General features: G+C 45.4%; 1 pseudogene; it reads right to left on the bottom strand.

Annotated features, from left to right (window-relative positions):
* Positions 1–3,707: 3,707 nt before the first annotated feature.
* LOC108175507 (peptidyl-prolyl cis-trans isomerase A pseudogene) lies at positions 3,708–3,988 on the bottom strand (annotated as a pseudogene).
* Positions 3,989–13,610: the final 9,622 nt, after the last annotated feature.

The raw sequence follows: 13,610 nt of genomic DNA, 5'->3' as shown, positions 1-13,610 counted from the left end.
TCTAAAGATAATTTCCCTAGAATATAAGTATGGAATTATTTAAGGCTCCTCACTTGTGGGGTTGGTTGCTGATGTATGGGTCTATGTCTCCCATTGTTGCTTGGTCTAAAGATCACAATTGTGGGGTCCTTATTTCATCCCCTTTATGCTCCTTTTCCATGGAGCTTTAAAAAAAATCACAATGGGTTAGAAAATAGACAATGTTTTTCAGCATTTGCACATTAAAAATCAATAGGAGCACTTAGGTCTAACTCCCTCCCCCTCTAACCCAAGGTTCTGAATTAACTGCTTTGGAGTCAGCCCAGGTGTAGATAATTTTTGAAAACACCCAGGGGATCCTGATGTGCTGTTAGGACTAACCACTGGTGTAAGGAATGGTGTGCAGTAAGAGTAGTGCCTTATATTCTTTTTTTTTTTTCCTAAATATTTATTTATTTATTTGAAAGTCAGAGTTACACAGAGAAGAGAGGTAGAGAGAGAGAGAGAGAAGTCCTCCATCCACTGGTTCACTCCAGTTGGCCACAACAGCGGAGATGCGCCGATCCAAAGCCAGGCTCGGAAGCTTCCTCCGGGTCTCCCACGTGGATGCAGGGGCCCAAGGACTTGGGCCATTTTCCACTGCTTTCCCAGGCCACAGCAGAGAGCTGGATCAGAAGTGGAGCTGCCGTTTCTCAAACTGGCACCCATATGGGATGCTGGCGCTTCAGGCCAGCGCTTTAACCCACTGTGCCACAGTCAGCGCCCACCTTATTTTTCTTTAGAGACTAAGAGTTGTAGGCTGTGCCCTGCATTATTTCTTTGCACTGCTTTTTGTGTTCCGCCAGAAGAGATGGTGTCTTATTAAAAGTCACACCTCTAACTTCACAGTTGTTACTTAATTATCTGGTGGTGTTTGATGAAAGTCCAGAACTAAATACCTAGAGTTCTGTGAAAATCCTTTTTCCCTGATCTCTACCACCGTCTAGCCATGTAACCTTGAACATGTGGATAACCTATCTATGAATTTTGTTTGTTTGAAAAGTGGGACTAATACAGCTTTGCTTATGTTCTTAGCGTAACTTCAGAATGGTTCTTTAATGTCTAAGTCTCTTAACTAAACCCCGCTACGGTAATGCTGGCATGTTCGGCCGTGACATACCTGGAGGGTGCTCTGTATAAGGCATTCTCCTGGGCATTGAGAGAGAACAAAGATGTACAACACTCAGCTCCTGTTTCAAGGAACCTTCACAGGTGGGGGAACACATACAAAAAAGGTTCGTGTATCTCATATTGTCAGATGAGCAATCAAGGTTTAGAGAGGAAGAGAGAGGGCTGTAGACTGGGTGGGAGGGTGACCAACTCATCCTGGTTTGTCTGGCCCTTTACTAGCATTAACACTGAAAGTTGTGTCGTGGAAACTCTTCAGTTCTGGGCAAAACTGGAGGATTGCTCACTTTACAGTGGCCGAAGAAGGCTTGGCAGTGACAGGAGTTTTCCTTGGAGGAAGGAGCATTATAGGTATTGGTGGAAATAATTGCGTCTCTACTGCACACAAACATGCACCCACCCATGACTCGGCAATTTTACTTCAAGCAATTATACACACAAGAAATGAGTTCATAGCAGCATTATTCTTTTGTTGTTGTTGTTATTGTGTTTTTTTTTTTTTTTTTTTTTTTTTTTTTTTTTTTTTTTGACAGGCAGAGTGGACAGTGAGAGAGACAGAGAGAAAGGTCTTCCTTTGCCATTGGTTCACCCTCCAATGGCTGCTGCGGCCGGCGCACCGCGCTGATCCGTTGGTAGGAGCCAGGTGCTTCTCCTGGTCTCCCATGGGGTGCAGGGCCCAAGCACTTGGGCCATCCTCCACTGCACTCCCTCGCCACAGCAGAGAGCTGGCCTGGAAGAGGGGCAACCGGGACAGAATCCGGCGCCCCAACCAGGACTAGAACTCGGTGTGCTGGTGCCGCTAGGCGGAGGATTAACCTGTTGAGCCACGGCTCCGGCCAGCATTATTCTTGATAACTCCTAACTGCAAACAACTCCGATGTCCACAGAGGAGAATGGGTATATAATTGTATATATTTTGTGTATAGATTGCCTGTAATTTTGTATATAATTGTGGTATATTAGCAGAGTGGACTATTAAAAAACATGGGTAAATTTCTCAGATACATTGTTGAGTGAAAGAAGCCAGACATACAAAAGATCTGAATCTATATGATTCCACTTATAGAAAATTAAAAATTATGCAAACCAGGGTGGGTGTTTGACCTAGCAGTTAAGACACTGATTGAGACACCTGTGTCCTATATTGGAGTACCTGGGTTTGAGTTCCAGTTCCAGATTCTGGCTTCCTGCTAGTGCAGACCCTGGGAGCAGCAGGTGATGGCTCAAGTGTTTGGGTCCAGGCCAACCATGAGAGACCTGGATTGAGTTTCCAGCTCCTGGCTCAGCAGCAGCTGTTGTAGGCATTTGAGGACTGAACCAGCAGATGAGAGCGCTCTCGCTCTCTCTCTCTCTCTCTCTCTGCCTCACAAATAAGAAAAAAATACAAAAAATAGGCAAACAAATTATAAGACAGAAGAAAGAGTAATTTGGGGTTATTTTTAATTTGATAATTTTAAATGGCCCACAAATGAAGTTATAAATATCCAAATGGCCCTTGGCAGAAAAAAATTCCCCACCACATTTTACATTTTTTAAATGATTTATTTATTTATTTGAAAGTCAGAGTTACAGAGAGGCAGAGAGAGAGAGGTCTTCCATCCGCTGGTTCACTCCCCAGATGGCCGCAATGGCTAGAGCTGTGCCGATCCGAAGCCAGGAGCCAGGAGATTCTTCTGGATCTCCTTCACTGGTACAGGGGCCCGAGGACTTGGGCCATCTTCCACTGCTTCCTCAGGCCATAGCAGAGAGCTGGATAGGAAGTAGAGCAGCCAGGACTTGAACTGGCACCTATATGGGATGCCAACACTACAGGTGGTGGCTTTCCCTGCTATGCCACAGCGCCAGCCCCTATATTTCTTTTTTAAAAGTTTGTTTATTTATTTATATAAAAGGCAGAGTAACAGAGAGAAGATGGGGGAGAGAGAGATCTTCCATCCACTGATACATTCCCCAAATGCCTGCAATAGCCAGGGCTGGGCCAGGCTGAAACCAGGAGTCTAAAACTGCATCTGGGTCTCCTGGTACTGCAAGAAATCAAGTCAACAAACTTTGTGAAATGTTTCACTTTAAATGTCAGGTCACTCAGGCCCTGTTGTATCTTCAGTTACTACACTGGTAATTTTTTTCCCTTAGGACTGACTTTTTTTGTTTTGTTTCTTTTTAAATTTTCATTTACTTTGTTGTTTTGTTTTGTTTTGTTTTTAAACATTGTATTTCAGAATAGTTTTAAATTTACAAATGAAAAATTGTGAAGTAGTAATAGAAAGAGTTCCCATATACTCCAACCCTGCTTCCCCTATTATTATCTCATGTTAGTATATTTGTCACAATTAATGAACCACACCCAGCTTCCTCTGTTTCTTGCTTGAGTTTTTATTTTATAATCATAACTTTGACTGAAATCCAGTTAGACTTGGAGAGGAGGAGGGAAAACATGAAGCTCAAAGAATTGCAGTGAGAGCACAATGATAGGATATTGCAAATCGATGAGATGGAGGGGTGCTCTCCCGAGCTGTGGAAGCAATGGTCTGGTGGTTCACATAAAAGCATAGGTCAGATTATTATAATTGTTCACAACTGACAATGGTCATCTTCCTGCTGGTCTCGCTGGAGTGCTCCATGGCTTCCACAATGCTCATGCTCCCTTTCACTCTGCCAAAGAGCACCTACTTGCCATCCTGCTATGCACTCTGGGCAGTGCAGATGAAGAGCTGAGAACCATGTGCATTGGGTCCAGCATTTGCCATAGACAAGGTGCCAGGACCTCATCATCAAATTTCTCTCCATGCATGGACTCGCCCCCTGTGCGGTTATGGCGTGTGAAGTTACCGCCCTGGCACATAAACCCTGGAATAATCCTGTGAAAGTAGGAACCCTTATAACCAAATCCTTTGTCTCCAGTACTCAAAGCACAGAAATTTTCTACTGTCTTTGGAACTTTGTCTGTGAATAGCTTGAAGGAGACATGGCCCAAAGGCTTGCCATTGACAGTGATGTCAACAGAAACTGCAGGGTTGCCTATAGCTGATGGTGGGCAGCTCGGCTGACAACAGTGTCTGCAAAGCCCCCTATTTGTTTTAAATCCAAACTCCTATCTCTCTCACCCATTCAACCCTCTAGTATCAACATTCTGGGTTCAATTTTTTTTTTTTTTTAATTTTAGCTCCCACATATGAAAGAGAACATGTGGCATTAGTCTTTCTGTGTCTGGTTTTTTTCACCCAATATGATGTCCTCCAGATCCATCCATTTTGCTGCTGTGCAACAAGACTTCATTCTTTTTTATAGCAAAATAGTATCCTATGATGTATATGTACCACATTTTCTTCATCCATTCATCTGATGGTGGACACTTTGGTTAAATCCATATCTTGGCTACTGTGAACCGTGCTGTGATAAACATGGTGGGATAGACATCTCTTTGATACAATGATCTCATGTCTTTTGGCTATATACCCAGCAGTGGGATTGCTGGGTCATATGGCATTTCTATTTTTAGGTTTCTAATATACCTGCAGGGCTGGCATTGTGGTCCAGCAGGTTAAACTGCTCCTTCAATGCCAACATCTTCTCATCAGTAGCATCAGAGTGGTGGTTCAAGTTCCCGCTGATCTGCTTCTGATCCAGCTCTCTGATAGTGCTCCTGGGAAAGCAGCAAAAGCTGGCTCAAGTATTGGGCCCCTGCCATCGTGTGGGAGAGCAGCATAGAGTTACTGGCTCCTGGATTTGGCCTGGCCCAACCTGAATCCTTGGAGTGAACCAACAGATGCAAGATCTCTTTCTCCCTCTGACTCTCTCCACACCCCCTGCCCTGTCACTCTGCCTTCAAATAAATAAAAAATTTAAAAATTTGCACACTGTTTTCCACAGGGGCTGCATTAGTTCCCACCAACAGTGTATAAGAGTTCTTTCTCCCCATTTTCACTGGAATGTTACTTTGTCATTCTGACAGGAGTGAAGTGATATCTTATTTTTGATTTGCATTTCCTTGATGCCTACTGATATTGAACATTTTTAAATATACTTATTGGCCATTTGCAATTGTTCTTTTGGGAATTATCTATTCAGGTCTTTTGCCCATTTTTTGATTGGTATTTTATTTTTTAGTTTTTTGAATTGCTGATATAGTCTGGATATTAATCTTTGTCAGCTAAGTAGCTTGCAAATATTTTCTCCCATTTTGTGGGATGTCTCTTTACTCTATTGATTGTTTTCTTTGCTGTGCAGGAGCTTCTGAGTTTGATATAACACCATCTGTCTAGTTTTTCTTTTCTTGCCTGCACTTTGGGCTTTTATCCAAGGAATCATTGCCTACACCAATGTCTTGAAGTGTTTTTCCTGTATTTTCTAGCAATTTTATAGTTTCTGGCCTTACATTTAGGTCTTTGATCCATCTTGAGTTGATTTTTGTATATGGTGAGAGGTAGGGATCTAATTTTATTCTTCTACATACATCTGTCCTGTTTTGCCAGCACTTTTTATTAAAAAGACTTTCTTTTTGCCAATGTATATTCTTGGCACCTTTGTCAAAAATCAATTGGCTGTATGTATATGGATTAATTTCTGGACTCTGTTCTATTGATCTATATGTTTGTTATTATGCCAGTACTATGCTGTATTAATTACTATACCTCTGTAGTATGCTTTGAAATCGGGTATTGTAGTGCCTCTGACTTGCTTTTTCCTTGCTTGGGATTGCTTTGGCAAATCTGGATCTTTTGTGGTTCCATATGAATTTTAGGAATTTTTTCCTAATGTCTAAAGACTATCTTTGTTATTTTGTTGGGGATTGCATTGACTCTGTAGATTGCTTTAGGTAGTATAGACATTTTAATGGTATTAATTCTTCCAATCCATGAGCAAGGAACATCTTTCTATTTACTTGTGCCCTTGATTTCTTTCATCAATGTTTTATAATTTTTATTGTAGAGATCTTTCCTATTTTAGTTAAATTTAGTCCTAAATAGTTGATATTTGTATGGCTATTGTGAATGGGATTTCTTTTTTCAGCTAGGTCATTACTGGTATACAAACATGCTTTCTATTTGTATGTTGATTTTGTATCCTGCAACATTAGTAAACTAGTTTATCAGTTCTAACTGCTTTTTGGTGGTATGTTTTGGTTTTTCTGTCTGCAAACAGGTCTTTTGACATCCTTCCTTCCAATTCTGATGCCCTTTCTTTCTTTCTCTTCCTTAATTCTTCTTGACAATACTTCTAAAACTATATTAAGAGTGGTGAAGGGGGGCCTGTGCCATGGTGCACTAGGTTAATCCTCCGCCTGTGGCGCCAGCATCCCATATAGGCAGTGGGTTCTAGTCCCGGTTGCTCCTCTTCCAGTCCAGCTTTCTGCTGTGGCCCGGGAAAGCAGTGGAGGATTGCCCAAGTACTTGGGCCCCTGCACCCAGATGGGAGACCAGGAAGAAACACCTGGCTTCTGGCTTCAGATCGGTGTAGCTCCTGTCATTGCGGCCATTTGGGGGGTGAACCATCGAATAGAAGACCTTTCTCTCTGTCTCTCTCTCTCTCACTGTCTGTAACTCTACCTGTGGGGAGGGGGGGAAGAGTGGTGAAGGGGCCAGTGTTGTGGCGCAGTGAGTTAATGCCCTGGCCTGAAGCGCCGGCATCCCATATGGGCGCCGGTTTGAGACCCGGCTGCTCCACTTCCAATCCAGCTCTCTGCTATGGCCTGGGAAAGCAGTGGAGGATGGAAACTTGGAAGAAGCTCCTGGCTTTGGATTGGCACAGCTCCGGCCGTTGCGGCAAATTGAGGAGTGAACCAGCGGATGGAATACCTTTTCTCGCTCGCTCTCTCACTCTCTCTCTATCTCTCTCTGCCTCTCCTCTCTCTGTGTAACTCTGACTTGCAAATAAATAAATAAATCTTTAAAAAAAAAGAGTAGTGAAAATTAACATTAACGTCCTTGCCTTGTTCTAGATCTAAGGTACCATTCAATATGATATTGGCCATTGGTCTGCCTTTATCATTTTGAGGTATATTCCTTCTATTCCTACTTTGTTGAGGTTTCTTTTTTTTTAAATCACCAGGGGATATTGAATGTTTTTAAAATATTTATTTGTTTGCAAGTGAGAGTTACAGAGAGAGAGAGAGACAGAGAGCAAGAGTGAGAGAGAATCTTCCATGCACTGGTTCACTTCTGGCTGCAACGGCCAGACTGGGCCAGGCTGGAGCCAGGAGCTTCTTCCAAGTCTATCACGTGGTTGGCAGGGCCCAAGCCCTTGAACCATCTTCTGCTGTCTTTCCCAGATCATTAGCAGGTTGCTGGATCCAATGCAGAGCAGCGGGGACATGAACGGTTGCCCATGAGGGATGCTGGTGTTGCAGGTGGCAGATTTACCTGCCATGGCACAATGCTGGCCTGTTGAATTTTATCAAATGCTTTCTCTGATCATATAGTTTTTGTTCTTCACTCTATTGATATGATTTATGACATTTATTGATTTGTAAATGTTGAACGATCTTGCATCCCTGGGATAAATCCCACTTGATTGTGATGTATGATCTTTTTGGTGTAGTGTTGGATTTGGTTTGCTGATATTTTCCAGAGAAGTTTTGCATCTATGTTCATCAAAGATATTGGTTTCTAGTTTTCTTTTTGCACTATGTCTTTGTGTCTCCTTGAGTTTAGTTAGGATCATTATTATGAATTATTTTTCAGGCATTTCATAGATTTTCTTCAGATAAAGCTCTATTGCTGGAGAACTGTTGTGTTCTTTTGGAGGCGTCATGCTTCTTTCTACTACATGTTTTCTGTGTTGCTATGTTGATGTCTGTGCATCTGCTTAATAGTTCCATCTTTTTGTGGAGTAGGATTCATTGGAAAAAACTTTTCTTTTTAGGTGAAATGTGGGGTATTACTTGAGTTGTTGCTTTGGCTTTGGTTCTAGATGAGCCTAGAAATGTAACCTAATTTTTCAGTTGTAATCAGCATCAGCTGTGTCTGTGAGTGCCACAGTTGTCTAGTCTACAGCAGTTCTGGGAGATGGTAGTATGACTTTGAAGTGGGTGTGAGTTTCCAAAGGCATGCCTTTGTCCAGAGAGTTGGATATCAATTACACTAAGTTTGTGATGGCTGTGGCCATGCTCCTGTTGCTATGGAACACAAAGAAGTCTGCCCCCTTGTCCCACCAGAGAAGTCTGGATGATACTGGGACTTATGGAACCAACAGCTGTGGCCCTGGGACTGTATGATGTGGATGGGCCATTCCCCAAGTCTGGCTGTGTGGGCATGAGGAATGCTTGGGTTTGTAACACCAACAGCCTGGGTCCCAGCACTGGGGAACGTTAAGGAGATCTAGCCCCAGTCCCACAGGGTGCATATAAAGGTTACGCTGCGGAATGTGCACTGGCAGGTATGGACCTGGAGCAGTGGAATGCAGATACATCCTTCCCTAGGAGGTGTAGAGTACTATAGTGCTAACAGTCACAGTCTTGAAATTGCAGGACACAGTGGAGGCCTTACCCAGGTCTCACAGAGTAAGTGCCAGTTGTGCTGGGAGTTGTGGACAGGCAGCCATCAACCAGAAGCAGAAGAATGCATTTAGGGCCTTCCAGATAGCACAGGTGAATGTAACTCTAGAGGTTGTATCACCAACAGTGATGGTTCCAGAGTTGCAGGGCATGGAAGGGACTACCTCCAGTTTCTGCAGGGCATGCAGGGGTGACACTGGGGTTTGTGCCCTGGCCACTCAGTGCTCTGTACAAAGCGTTTTCCACAGGTCTTGTCCTCCGGGATTGTGTATGACCTGCTGCCGGTGACTAGCTCCAAGAAACCAAGGGAGCTTCCCTGATGACACAGAGTGAGTGAGCCCGGCTCCAGGGCGTGTTTCCTGAATTCCCGCAGCTGCAGGGTTCAGAGGGGCCTGCTCTCTGCCCTGGGATGTGTCCTTGCTCTGTCTCTGGCGGTTTCGGGCAGTGACAGGGCTGCTTACCGCCTCCTAAGGTAGAGGGCACTTAGCAGCTTCACAGCAGCACTGTGGGCTCAGGCAGGCAGTGTTCATTCCTCTCCTGGAGCAAGGTTGTCTCTTGGACCCCGGTCAATGCTCTAGACTGGTTTTGAAGTCAGTGAGGTCTGCAGGAGTCATGGCATTTTCTGCTTACCTCTTTCCGGCAAGATGGTGTCCCCTGGCTAAGGAACCAGGGAAGGAGTGGTGGGTGGCAGCAGCAGGTGGCAGCAGCGTCATGCCTCGTTCCTCTCTGCTGGCTTTCAGAGTCTCTGTGCTATCGGTAGCTTTCATAACTTCTTCATTCAAGTTTTCCCTCACTCAGTCTGCTCAGTTCTATTATTTTATGTATAGAATCTGTTGCCCAGCAAGATGGCATGCCCCTTAATTATGATTTAGCTCCTTCTGAAAAGTCATCAGTTTTCTTAAGATATGGTCCCATGAGCTTGTCCCAGAGCTCCCACCCCTGGGCAGGGCCGGTGGTTTCAAGTGTAGTTGAGTGGACAGAACAAGTGTCAGGTGGATGTGGGGCGGGTCTTGTCTCACTGTCAGACACTGATGAGCAGTAGAGTTTTGGTGGCAAGGATGAGGGTCCCCTGTCTAAGTCTCCTCCAACCTTTCCCAGTGTGGCTCCTTATTGAGTGTGCTTTCAGAGCTGGTTGATTACAAAGCTGGCTTTTTTTTGGGGGGGGGGAGCTCACACTTTTTTTTGTGGGAAATCAATTGGCCTGTGAATTTGGGGCAGAAGCTCTGCCTGGCAGCACTGCCCTGGGCAAATGCCTTCACCTCCCTGGGGCAGGGTCTCTTAGCTGAAGAATGAGAATGAGGGGGGCTGTCTGTGTTTTCCCATGGTGCCAGTGTTGTCTGAACCCCAAAGCAACCTGTAATTTTACATGATTGTTTCCCTTCTTAATTAATTCTATGCCATTTCTTTCTCCTCCTCTTTTTTGGGCATTAGTTGCCCATTAGTGTCCATTAGTTAGTTACTAATGATGGTGATGTTAAGTCCTCAGTAAATGTTGGTTGGCATTAATTATGTTCCAGGAGCTGAGCTAAGAGCTTAATTTATGTTCTCTGTCACATAGAGCTATGGCTTATGGGACAATTATTAGCTTCTTCATCTATGAAACTGGGCCAGTGAGTCTTGGGCTGTTATCTGCCTCAGTCATGTGACGGGAAACCAAATCCAGAGCAAATTGAACTCTTAACCTTTTTTTTTTTTTCCTTGTATAGGAGTCAGATATGACTGTAAAAAGGTAACTCGGATCTGAAAGGAATGAGCAGTGACCCCGTCCGTACCTCTACCTGGGGACACACTGGGACTCCCTTTTTTAGATAAAGGATTTTTTTTAGTTCACAGGCGGGGGGGCGGGGGGGGGGGAGAGGCTGATTCACTCCCTGAATGGCTGAAACAGCTGGGACCGATGCAGGTTGAAGCTGAAGCCAGTAGCCTGGAACTCTCTCCTGGGTCTCCCAGGTGAATGGCAGGGGCCCTTGGGCCCTCTTCTGCTGTTTTTCCAGGCATGTTAGCAGGGAGTTGGATCAGAAGCGGAGCAGCCAGGGCATGAACAGTGCTCAGATATGGGATGCTGGCATCACAAGCAAAGGTTTCTCCTGCTGCACCTCTGTTCTGAGTTCAGCTTATCCTCAGAGAGGCCACATGTAGGCATAAATCTCAGAAGGTCAAGACTTGAGGGATTGGAAATACTGATTTGTCACTTTTCATCTTTAGAATGTGTGCCTAAGTTTCCTTAGGTCTTTTTTGAGATCACAGAAAAAATTCACAACCCCTGGTCAGATGAAGGAAGACTTTGGGGCCAGCAGAGAGCTTTCAAAAGGACAAGAAAAGGTGAATGGATGAACTAGAAGTCGCTGAGTCTGGCTGGTGGGCTCTGAGGCCTCTTTTTGCATGAGACAGCACCGGATTATTCCAGAGGGGTCCCAGGGCTCACTGCTGTTGACGAGGGCCTTGCACTGGAGTGGCTCTGCCCTGCCCCTACACACAGCTCTGAAAAACTTCTTCCTGGGAAAAGGCACTTTCCCAATCTAGAGTTTATAATAAAAAGGAAGGCTCTCATTTGGGGCTGTAGATACTAGGAGAGTGAATGAACGGAACTACTTTATTTTTAAACAAAGTTTGCAAAAAATGAAATTGACAGAATGAACAACACAATTGTCTCAACTCAATTTCCAGTTTTCTTCTTTTTTATTAAAAAATAGAGAGGAAAAATGTAGCTATATATTAAAAGACAAGACGAAACCAGCAATTTACTAAAACCAAAAGCAAAATAGAAGATAATTTAGCAAGGCCCTCCCGCCTCAGCCTGCTGCCTGCCTGGTTCCTGTTCACCTGCAGCGGGAGGTCTCTGTGCACCTGTCAGAGTGTGTGATGGTTGATTTGGGCGGCTGGAGAATGGGCTGAGAAAATGCTGGTTCAGCATCTCTGCACTTGGCCTTCAGGACATTCATGTATCTTGGATATTTACTGGTATTTTTATAGCAAAACTATATAGGTAAATTTATTTCCCTCCGTGTTTTTCAAAGCTAAACTTGCTGGCAACACATTAAAGCCTCTGACAGGCCTCACAGCAATGTGCCTTCACACACTCCCACAGGGGGATTTACGCAAATTTTCCTCGAGTTTCTGGCCATTAGCTCTTTTCCACAGAGTCCCTGGCAACATTTTCCAGCCCAGCTGTAGCACTCATAGCAAGCGGAAGGCAGTCTCCCAGCCAATGTTTACTGGACATGAGCTATGTACCTGACACTGTGCCAAGTATCCCCCCCGCCCCCGCCCCCATCCACTTCTCATGATGGCTTTGAGATGTTGTCAGGATTTGTGTCCTTTACAAACCAGAGAAAACAATAGTAGCTGCTTGCAGGATGGTTAAGGAAGCGTCCCAGGATGGCAGAGCTAGAGAGGATTTCTGGCCAAGCTCTGAAACCACAACACAGGGCCTGGCTTTCTGCCTCAGCTATCATACTCTGCGTTTTTGTTTGCTTGTTTTTTTGAAGGTTATTGTATTTATTTGAAAGGCTGAGTTACAGAGAGGGAGAGAGAGGGACAGAGATCTTCCATCCACTGCCTCATTCCCCAAATGGCTGCAATGGCTCTGGCTGCACTGGCCCAGGCTGGGCCAGGCCAAAGCCAGGAGCCAGGAGCCAGGAGCCAGGAGCTTCCTCTGGGACCCCCACATGGGTGCAGGGGCCCAAGCATCAGGGCCATTCTCCACTGCCTTCCCAGGTGCATCAGCAGGGAGCTGGATCAGAAGTGGAACAGGGGCTGGTGCTGTGGCACAGTGGGTTAGAGCCCTGGCCTGGGTGCCATATGGGTGCCACGTTCTAGTCCCAGCTGCTCCTCTTGCAATCCAGCTCTCTGCAATGGCCTGGGAAAGCAGTAGAAGATGGCCCAAGTGCTTGGGCCCCCACACCCACTTGGGAGACCCGGAAAAAGCTTCTGGCTCCTGGCTTTGGATTTGCACAGCTCCAGCTGTTGTGACCAATTGGGGAGTGAACCAGCCAGTGGAAGACCTCTCTGTCTTTCAAATAAATACAATAAATCTTTTAAAAAAAGAATGCTCAGTTAAAAAAAAAAAAGAAGTGGAGCAGCCAAGACTTGAATGGACACCCATAAGGGATGCTGGTACTGCAGGTGGCGGCCCAACCTGCCCTGCCACAGCAATGGCCCCAGCCCCTCATTATATCAGGTGTCTTGGGCAGGAATCTGTCTCATGCAGCTTGAAAGAGTCCTGAATACTTTCTGCAGATGGTCATGATGCCCTGGGGTCTATTGTAGCCAAGGGCCCTTCAGACCTCTGGCCAAGGCACAGGTCTTTGTTGAGTTGCACTCAGCACCCTGACAGATTTGCTGTGGGCGTACAAGAGGAGAAACATGGCTCTAAACTCAAACATCCTTGCTAACAAGGAGCCTTTGCCCTTTGCTGGCTTCATAAGACATCCAAGACGGGTGGGAAGTTCGCTGGTCCAGTTACAGACTTGTCTGGAGCAGCGCCTGTTGCCAGCTCCCGCCCAAGGTCAGAGGCCCCTTGAAAGTGGCTGCGTGGAATAAACCAGGCAGAAAATAGCAACACCTTTGAAGCATGCTGAACTTGGCTCTAATTGAGCTCTTCCTGTTGATTAGAATCTATTTGCATTTATTTTCCAGCAGAAGGATTTCTCCACTCCCTCAGATGGCACGGAGCAGTGCAGCAGGCCTGCTCGTGCCGCTGCTGATGCTGCACGAGCAAAATCCGCCAGGGTGCGTTAGGCCAAGGAAGAGAGGTCAGCGGCTCACAGGTCACGTTCCGTGGGAGCTGCCTCCTCTCCTCTCCTTTAGGGAAGAGTGGTCTTGGCGGGGCTGAGCAGGACCAGCTGGGTGGAGGGGTGGGAAAAGAGCCCATTTCCGCCTCAGAGATGAAAGGCTGCTTTGTAGTGGTGCAGCTGCTCTCATCAAAGCGCTCAGAAGGCTTTTGAAAATATTAACTCATTAAGCCTCCGTG

Source organism: Oryctolagus cuniculus, chromosome 18, assembly GCF_051225735.1.
Source record: "Oryctolagus cuniculus isolate XC-2025 breed Fujian yellow rabbit chromosome 18, ASM5122573v1, whole genome shotgun sequence".
In the NCBI taxonomy this organism is placed as follows: Eukaryota; Metazoa; Chordata; class Mammalia; order Lagomorpha; family Leporidae; genus Oryctolagus; species Oryctolagus cuniculus.
Note: the sequence above shows the minus strand (reverse complement) of the source record. Positions and strands in the feature narration are given on the sequence as shown.